At 27.3% G+C, this 9677-nt stretch overlaps 1 long non-coding RNA gene across 1 annotated transcript; it reads right to left on the reverse strand.

The window, feature by feature from the left end:
• Nucleotides 1-8458: 8458 nt before the first annotated feature.
• LOC145051469 (uncharacterized) lies at nucleotides 8459-9310 on the reverse strand. Its single transcript, XR_013683638.1, has 4 exons — nucleotides 9201-9310; nucleotides 9072-9121; nucleotides 8758-8945; nucleotides 8459-8613 (listed from the first exon to the last, which is right to left on the reverse strand). It is a non-coding gene; the product is annotated as an uncharacterized LOC145051469 (long non-coding RNA).
• Nucleotides 9311-9677: the final 367 nt, after the last annotated feature.

Here is a 9677-nt window from a genome sequence, read left to right on the forward strand (position 1 = left end):
TCAATATGTTCAGTCACAGGTTTGTTTGTTTGATAGGATGATGTTTGATTGTTGATTTTTGTTTTCTAATTTGTATTTGCTTTGATTTCTGATTTGTATTTGCTTTAATCACATTTATGAGTTTGATTTCTGGTTTCTATTCGGTTGTATATGCAATATGTGTTGATTTATCTATTGATTTGTGGTTTCTTTATTGTTTTTCTGATTTTATGTATTTGATTATAGATGGATGCTAATGTCATATTAGACATTTTTCAGAATGAGGATTTCCTCTCAATCTCTCAAGTTGTTGCAAGCAATGCAATAGCAATTAATAATGAAGTTGTTGCAAATGATGTGTTAGAAGAAGATGAAATTGGAGAAGAAGATGGAATTAGAGAAGAAGATGATGAAGAATCTTTTGAAGTTCCTTCAACTTTTACTAGTATGGAGGAAACAAATTTGACTACTGATAGCAATTGGATTGTCTTACAATTAGCGAGCAAGAATGATTTTACAAAAGAGTTGGGAAAATATTCTTTCAAGGATAAAGAAAAACTTATTAGAGCTATCGAGCTTTATAGTATTAGGACACATAAACAGTTTGAGGTTGTTGAGACACGTCCAACTATATAGACCATAAGATGCAAGTTACATTTACAATCTGGTTGCAAATGGCAAGTTTGTGCAATCAAACGAAATTGAAGTGGATATTTTGAAATTGCAAAGTACGTCGATCCACATACTTGTTTACACGATAATATTTCTCAAGACCATCCAAACCTAGATGGAAGCTTGATATCCCAGGAAACCAAACATCTTATTAAAGAGCAACCTTCCATTAGTATTCCTGCTTTGAAAGCTGAAATAGTCAATAAATTAGGTTATATTCATTCATAAAAAAGGTCTGGACCAGAAAACAGAAGGCAATTGAACAAGTGTTTGACAATTTGGAAGAATCTTATTATGCTTTACCCAAATTTTGATGCGCACTTATTATAGTCGAGTGGTTACTTTAGAGATCAACCAATGAAGAACCCATGGAATTCATATGTGTTTTTTGGGCTTTTCCCTCTTCTATTAAGGGTTTTGTACATTGCCGATCGGTGATTAGCATTGATGGCACACATTTGTATGGTAAGTACAAGGGAACGATGATGATTGAAATGGGAGTTGATGGTAATAGTCATATTTTGTCACTGACATTTGCTATTGTAGAAAATGAATCATATGATAGTTTGAATTGGTTTCTTCCTTATATTGAGATTCATGTGGTAAAAGAGCGTGAAGCCATTTGTTTAATTTCTGATCGTCATCTTGGAATGCTAAAGGCAGTCAATCAACATGGATCACTATGTTTAGAGCCACATGGTTTTCATAGGTATTGTTTATAACACACATTATTATTATTTTTTTTTTTAACTTTATAACTCATATTATTGTTGTTTATTTTATAGGTATTGTTTACGTCATTTTATCAACAACTTTTATGAAAAGTTTCGTAATTCAGAATTGAAAGGTCTAGTTTATCGTGCCGGGAGTCAAAATCAAGTTCGAAAATTCAACTCAACCATGGAAAAAATTGGGAAGCTAAATCCACAAGCTAGATAATGGCTAGAGAGTCATCCACTTGATAGATGGACACTTGCACATGATGGTGAGAGTAGATATCGGTTGCTCACAATAAATTTGTCTAAGATTTTTAATAGTGTCTATAAAGGTGCCCATTTTTTTACCAATCACGGCTTGTGTCAAACTTACTTTCTATAGATTAGTGCTTTACTTTGAGGTGAGACGTAATGCACGTTCCTTGAGATCTTTTAATCGAGATAAATGTATATTTGAGTTGATAACTCAAAGAAGAAGAATCGTGCAAGTTAATTTGAAGAAAAAAACTTGCACATATGGTAAGTGGGAAGTGTTTAAATACCACTGTTCTCATGTCTTGAGTGCATGTGTCACACTTTCTTTGAATAGTTGGTATTATATTGATAAATGTTACTCAATTGTAAATTATTGTGATACTTGGGCTTGTGAATTTTCCACACTTCCTCATGAAGCGTATTGGTCACAATCATTGTTTAAAGAACTGCTTCCAAATTTAGAGTTCTTACGGAGTAAAAAATACCGTCCGCGCTCAACAACACTTTAAACTAGAATGAACATTAAAGAAGGAAGAAAAACAAACTTTTGTGGAATTTGTAAGCAAAGTGGTCACAATAAAAAAATGTCTTTCTAAGCCAAGCTAAATTAAGATAGTGGTTATCGAATCAAAGTTATCCGTATAACTTTATATCTTTTTTTTTTTTTTTTTTTTTTTTTTTTTGCAAATAGTGGTGTTATCGAGTCAAAGTTATTTAAAATGTTTCTTATTTATTTATTTTTTTTTGTAACAAATGATTGTTGGGTTTGTATTTAAAATATTTTACTCATTGGAAAAAATTATTGTTCTTATTGAATTTTTTTAAGATGATTTTTGTTGGTTTAGATTTAAAAAGTTTGTTTTCTTGGTTTTTTTAAAAAGATTTGTTAGTTATAATGATAGTTTATAAAAAAACAATTAATAAATATTAAAAGCAAAACAATGCAAAAAAAAAAAAAAACAAAAAGATTATATTAAATACATAAACAATCGGTTACTGTGAAGGTTTTGGTTTTAGAATTAGTTACTTTTTGATCCATGCCGAATGAACATGTCCTATGAAAGAAGGAAAGCATCGCACATTTTAAAACAAAAATAACTTGCGAGGGTAATTATCTTTTCGTTTTGTTCAAGTTTAGATAATTTAATTTTTTTTTTATATATTTGATCATTTAACTTAAATTAAATGTGTTTGCATATTACCATTATCACCTGCTATATGTGACAATGATAATATGTGAACATATTTAACAAGTTAAAATAGTTAAATATATACAAAAAAAAAATTAAGTTACCTAAATAGGAACAATTTTTTTTGTTTATAAATTTCTTAAAATTTTTTAAAATTTCTTACGATACTTTTGTAATATTTTTTTCCTATATGTTTTTCTAATACACTGTTTTAAATCTTTATTTATATATTTTTTTTAACATTTTTTATTCTTTCATATAATTTTAATACAAGTGCTTTTAAACAAAATATTTTATAAATGTTTTAAATTTTTTTACAAGTATGCAACTTGTTTTTTTTTTCATGTATTTTTTATAACTTTCATATATTTAGTTCTAAACATTCTTTTACAACATTTTTAAAATGTTACAAAGATTTTGTATGATAGTTTAATATTTTTTATAACAGTTTAAAATACTTTCGTTAAATACTAGTTAAAAACTTCGTAGTAAAAAAATTAAAAGTTCATAATATTTTAATTAAAAAGTATTAAAAAGATGGAATAATTTTAAAACATTTACATTATATAGATTTTTTTGTTTTTTTATTTGCTAAATAATATTTTCTTTTTATTTTTTTAAAATACTCTCCATACTTATTGTTACATATTTAATTTATTTAATTTTATTGTTATAGACTATTACTTTAAAAATATTGTATATGCTTAAAATCAAAAGAAAATAACCTATAAGAGGCTATATAAATTATTTCACAAAAAAAACATATTTATTAATTAAAAAGTAAAGTTTATAATTAATCAGTATTTAGAAAATTATGGATATTTTAAAAGCAAAATTTATTTAAAATTATACAAACAAATATGAAATATAAAATCGCTATTAAAAGTGGGGAAAATGACTTTTCAGGGTAATTAACTTTTCGTTTTGTTCACATTTAAACAATTTTCTTTCTTTTGTATACATTTAACCATTTAACTTGTTAATTTGTTCACATATTACCATTGTCACCTGCTATAGCCAGTGACAATGATAATATGTGATCACACATAACAAATTAAATGATCAAATATTTATAAAAATAAAAAAGTTACATAAATATGAACAAAAGGATAAAGATGATTATCTTGACAAGTTATTTTCTCATTTTAAAAAGTAAAATAAAATATTAAATACTTTATATATATATATATATATATATATATATATATATATATATATATATATATATATATATATATATATAGTGTTGGGTTCATTTGAGACCACCTATATTTTGTGAGACATGAGGACCAAATCTTAGCCCTTGATCAAAATTGATATGTGGTTCAGATTTAACTAAAAAAAACTAGCGGTGGCAATTTGTGTAAATAACACAAACTTTGTAATTAACTAGAATACACGGAGGGGTAGAAACGTAACTCGACACATTTACAAACGCATTCATATGCTTTTCATTTTTCAAAACCCTTTCATCGATCGAAAACCCTTCCATCACAAATTTGTTTCAGATTAACCCTAAATCGAAATTGAAAAGTTGAGTTCTTTATTCTGATGCTAGCTCGAGTTCATCCTCTGATTCATACTCGAAAACAAATCCTAATTTATTCACGTAGCCAAAAACGAATAGAAAACCCTCGATCAATCTCGATTATCAACAAATTCTTATTCCTTTTGATTCGTAATTTCAACCTTCTTATTCAATCTCGACTATCAGCCATTCCTTCACAAAACCGATATTAATTCAAGCTTTTCAAATTTTGGATTGTGTAATTGAACCACTGAATAATTTGGGTTATACAGATTCTGAGTCGAATAACCCTAGCATATCAAATCAAAACCATATATCATATCCTCATTGTTAACCATTCTCCCAATTGAAGCAACGTGAAGCAAAGTTTCTCAGAGAGAGTTAATTTTGGCTTCTTGTTTAAAAAAACCGAAGATCAAATCTAGAATATCGCCAAGGAATCAAAATCATATATACAATTTCTTTCTTTCCTTAATCTATCATCCCTTAAATTCACATAAACCCTATTCTTCTAAATAGAAGGAATCAACGACCATTTAAAATCATAAACCTTAATTATGTTATTCAGATTGTTTCATTCTAGTTTTAAGAATCGAATTTAGAACTCGTACCCATTAAAGGCTTTGATTTCATCTTTCAACAATGTCTTGTTCGAGATAATCAGATTCCAATTCCGCTTCTCAATATAAAAGATGAGTCACGAATGTCATCGAATGAAGTAGATAGAGTGATTAAAATAACATGTACTGAATTCTAGCCTAAAGAGCCAAAGAGAAGTAACTGATTCAAAAAGAAAGGACATAAAGTTATTTTCCAACAAAAACTCAATCTTTAGCTTTCGGAACAATATTCTACTAGTTCTGATTTTGTATAGTACAATATCTAATCATTCTCTTATGTTTTGTATATGTGCTTCTAGTGTACTTTTATAGTAATTCTGAGTTTTGTATGTTATATTTAGTATTCTATCCATTCTAATTTTGATCATGAATTGCTAAAAATCGAAATTGTTGATGAGTTTTTCATTGATTCTTGCTGATACTTATTTTATAATAGCAAAATTAATGAATAATTGCTGAAAATCGATCATTTACAATAATCCTTTAATAATATAAAATTGATGATAAATGGCTGAAAATAAATGTTGAAATCTAAAAATTCCTTATCAATGTACGTAATAGAGAAAATGATCATGAATTGTTAAACATTGATGTTTAGAAAAGGATACATAGGGGTAATTATGACAATTTACGTTCTATCTGTATTCTAACGTCATTCAGTATCTCTACAGGTCTTTCTTCATCCAAAATCACCTCTTCACATATGATCTCAAATTCAATTGCGATCCAGATTTATGGATTCGAAACCCTAGAAAAATAATTGCAATTGGATCTATCTCGAATTAAGCCCAGTTACATCGTTTTCTACCCTTTTTATTCTAATTGATAATCAAGAATGGATCCTTCGATACAATATGATTTTGATTCTACATTAAAACCCCCTAAAACCTTAATCTGTGATTTGAATCTCGCGCTTCTGATTTCATTTTTGAATCTCCAAAATCATTAGCTCGTTAGTTTGTTTTAATAAACAATAAAAACTTCTTAGCACATACAAATTTTCGTCAATCCTTCAATTGGTACTTCTTCTCATGATTCTCAGTTGATGAAGGATTCTTCTCATCAAGTAATAAAAGATTCTGCTGACTCATCTTTGGCTGTTAACAATTGCAATGTTAATAAATCTACAATCTTGCTATTTTATTATGCATAAATGAAGTTATTCACAAAATATGTAGAGATATTCCTGTCATTTGAAATATAATTTGATTCAAGATCTTATTTTGTTTGATTTATCTTATTATCTAGTAAAAATATAGTAAATAAATGTTTGATAGCTTGATATTCTACTTATTCTTATTTGATAAGTCATAACTCACTTCCTAAATTGATTTTAGATGTTATTTTGTTTGAGTAATTGGATTATCTAGTAAAAATTTAGTGAAATATTGTTTGATAACTTAATATTCTGAGTATTTTGGTTTGATAAGTCATATGGTACTTCTTAATTTGATTAAGATGTTACTTTGTTTGATTAATTAGATGATCTTGTAAAAATATTAGTAAAATAGTATTTGATAACTTAATATTCTAGGTATTTTGATTTGTTAAGTTAGGTGTTACTTTATAAATATGATTTCAGATGTTATTTTATTGATTAACCAAATCTTAGTGCTTACTCTGATAAGTCAAAACTATAATATGTTTTGAGAATTTGTTATTCTATCTTGACATAATCAAATTCATCTCTTTATGTTTTAATTTAATAATATCTTATCCAGATTTGGATTCTAGATAATGTAGATTCTAAATCATCTCTTGTAATAGGCTTCAGGAAGTTATTATTCTATTTATTCAAATTTATGAATTATTTTTCTAAAATTTATATTGTAGTTATGCTTAGTGTTTGATCCAGATTCACTATAGTTGGGGCTAGAAACGAACTTCCTTATTGTAGTTTTGGTTAAATATTTTTGAAATTGTTTACTGTAGCTAGGATTATTGTTTAATACACATCGAAAGCTAAAGACGTTGTTGGTTTAGGTTGGTGGTGACTATTAACATAAAGGTCTGATTAGGTTATCTGATATTTTGTATTTTATATAATATTAAATATCTTGTTTGAATTATACTAGATATTACTAATCGAAATTAAAGGAATATAAACTTTATTTGGAGTCAGTACCATGTGGATAGTTATGTTTTTTTTTTGTTATTTTATCTCATAAATTCTACTTTGTGTATTGTTAATAATGCCTTGATCATATTAGATTTGTGTAAAATTAAATGTGAAAATAAAATAAAATTCTCTAAATGTAAATTATTTATTAAACAATTTTCATGTTGTTAATTATTGTCAGAATGTTAGAATATTCTAGTATAATGAATTGTTTGTTTATATCCTAGTTTTATTGTTTTAATAAAAGTATGGTTTATGTTTTGATACAGTTGAAATGAAGAAACTAATAAATCAAGGGAAAAGACGTTTTTGATCCTAAAAGAAAGAATGTTGAACAATTTCTATCATCGGAACTAGATAAAGGCAAAAAAAGTCATACTTCATGATACCTCGTCTGATAGCTCGTCATATGATCAAGACGCATCAACAGAATATGAACAAGTACATATGACATTATAGTTGTAGTTTGAGAATATATGATGTATAATGACGATATTCAGTTATGTATTTACAAGAATAGTACTTGTAGTGTTTTAGTTTTTTGTCATGTAATGTCAGTAACATCTTTCTCATATTACATGAGTTTATATTTAAAGTTTATATGTATAACATTCTATTGAATTAGACTTTTTATACTCTTATAGAATAATGTTCTAGGATATTCTAAGTTATATATAGAATATTCTAATAGAATAATGTTATACGTTTTCAATTAAATTGATTTACTACATATAAATAATGTGTATATATAGAATATTCTAATATAATAATATTGTAAATGACATCTTTTCAAAAGTTTTATGTAGAATATTATGATAGAATAATGTTATCGGATATTTTAAGTTATATGTAGAATATTCTAATAAAATATTTCTTAATTAAATTAGACTTTTATACTCTTATATAATAGGGAGAATTCCGTATACGCCCTTCCTAAACAGCTGAATATCGTATTTGCCTAGCCTAAAATTGAAATATCATATATGCCATTCTTAATGTTTTTTAATATCATATATGCCCAAATCTATTTTTTTTGGTAATTTTTATTGATTTATAATTGTTTTTCTTAATATTAAATCATTATAATTAAAAATCATTTTGAATGGACAAAAATACCCTTCCTTATTGCTTCAACAGATCATGTTTTCATTGTATCACAAAATCAAGTTCATGTCGACCTGATACTTTCAATCGCCACTCCCTGTTTACTACTTCCCTGTTTGCTAGTTCAATCAATTGCTCATTCCCCTATTATCCCATATTGTAACTCAACAAATTCCCATATGGTGGAATCATTGGAAGCAATTCCATAAAAACAAGAATTAAACAAGCAATTCCATAAAAACAGATTTTTGTAAACTTTAATTTCATGGCTTCTTTCTGTATCATGTTTTCTTTCTATAATATATAAGCTTGATTGATAATTAGCCGATATGAATGACATAATTGACCTTGGACCAGTTAAATTTGGATCATAACCAATAGTCAATTTGGATCGTAGTTTATCTTTGCTTCTTCAAGACCGTTGAATCCTCTGCAAATAGAATATTATATCCAAAGTGAATATAGATTCCAGATCCATTATCATTCCTTACAAGAAACTTAATCTAAATATCATCAAATCATAGTTAAAAGTATAGAGCAAACAAACAAGGGTTTATCACTAGTATTCACATACCCAATCGAGAGACATCCTTTAGGATCACCGGAGGAGTAACCCTTGGAATAGAAAAACCGAGTAACTGTGTATGCTAATCCCAAAGCTGAACATATAAGCGGGTGTTTAAATCCTCCCAAAACCATCAAAACAAAGAATATCGTCAGAGATTCCAGCGAATTCTGATGTCCTCTCTATAATCAAACAATCTGTAATCAAGCAAACAAAACTCAGATACCTCAAAATCCCACAAACGAATCAAAGAAAAATGATGTATTTTTCACAAATCAGCAAGCAATTTGTACAAAACTGAATACAGTTGAAGAGTTTGTAACCCTTGGTATCTGCTTCAGTGGCGTAGAGTGCTAGGGATGAAACATTATACCTTCAACATAAAAATTTGTTAAATTTCAAACTAGGGTAGCTAGAATAAAAGGGAAAGAGTGTTTGTTTGGAGTTATTACTTCTTTCTAGCTCTGTCGACTTGAATCTGCATATAGAGATTGAGGAAATAGTATGCAATGATCGGAAGCAGCTATTGATCGGAAGCAGCGATGGACGCAATGATCGACAGTATTAGGGTCGAGCGTGATTTTGTGATATAGGTGAAAACATGATCTGTTGCAGCAATAAGGATATTATTGTCCATTCAAAATACTTTTTCATTATTATGATTTAATGTTAAGAAAAACAATTATAAATCAATAAAAATTACCAAAAAAATAGATTGAGGTATATATGATATTAAAAAATATTAAGCATGGCATATATGATATTTCAAGTTTAATCCGGACAAATACGATATTTAGTTGTTTAGGAAGGGCGTATACGAAAGTTTGCCTATACAATAATGTTCTAGGACATTCTAAATTATATGTAGAATATTCAAATAGAATAATCTTCTAAGTTTTCAATTAAATAAGTTCATTTACAACATCTAA

This window comes from Lactuca serriola, chromosome 5, assembly GCF_051521515.1.
Source record: "Lactuca serriola cultivar US96UC23 chromosome 5, Lser_US96UC23_V15, whole genome shotgun sequence".
Taxonomy (NCBI): Eukaryota; Viridiplantae; Streptophyta; class Magnoliopsida; order Asterales; family Asteraceae; genus Lactuca; species Lactuca serriola.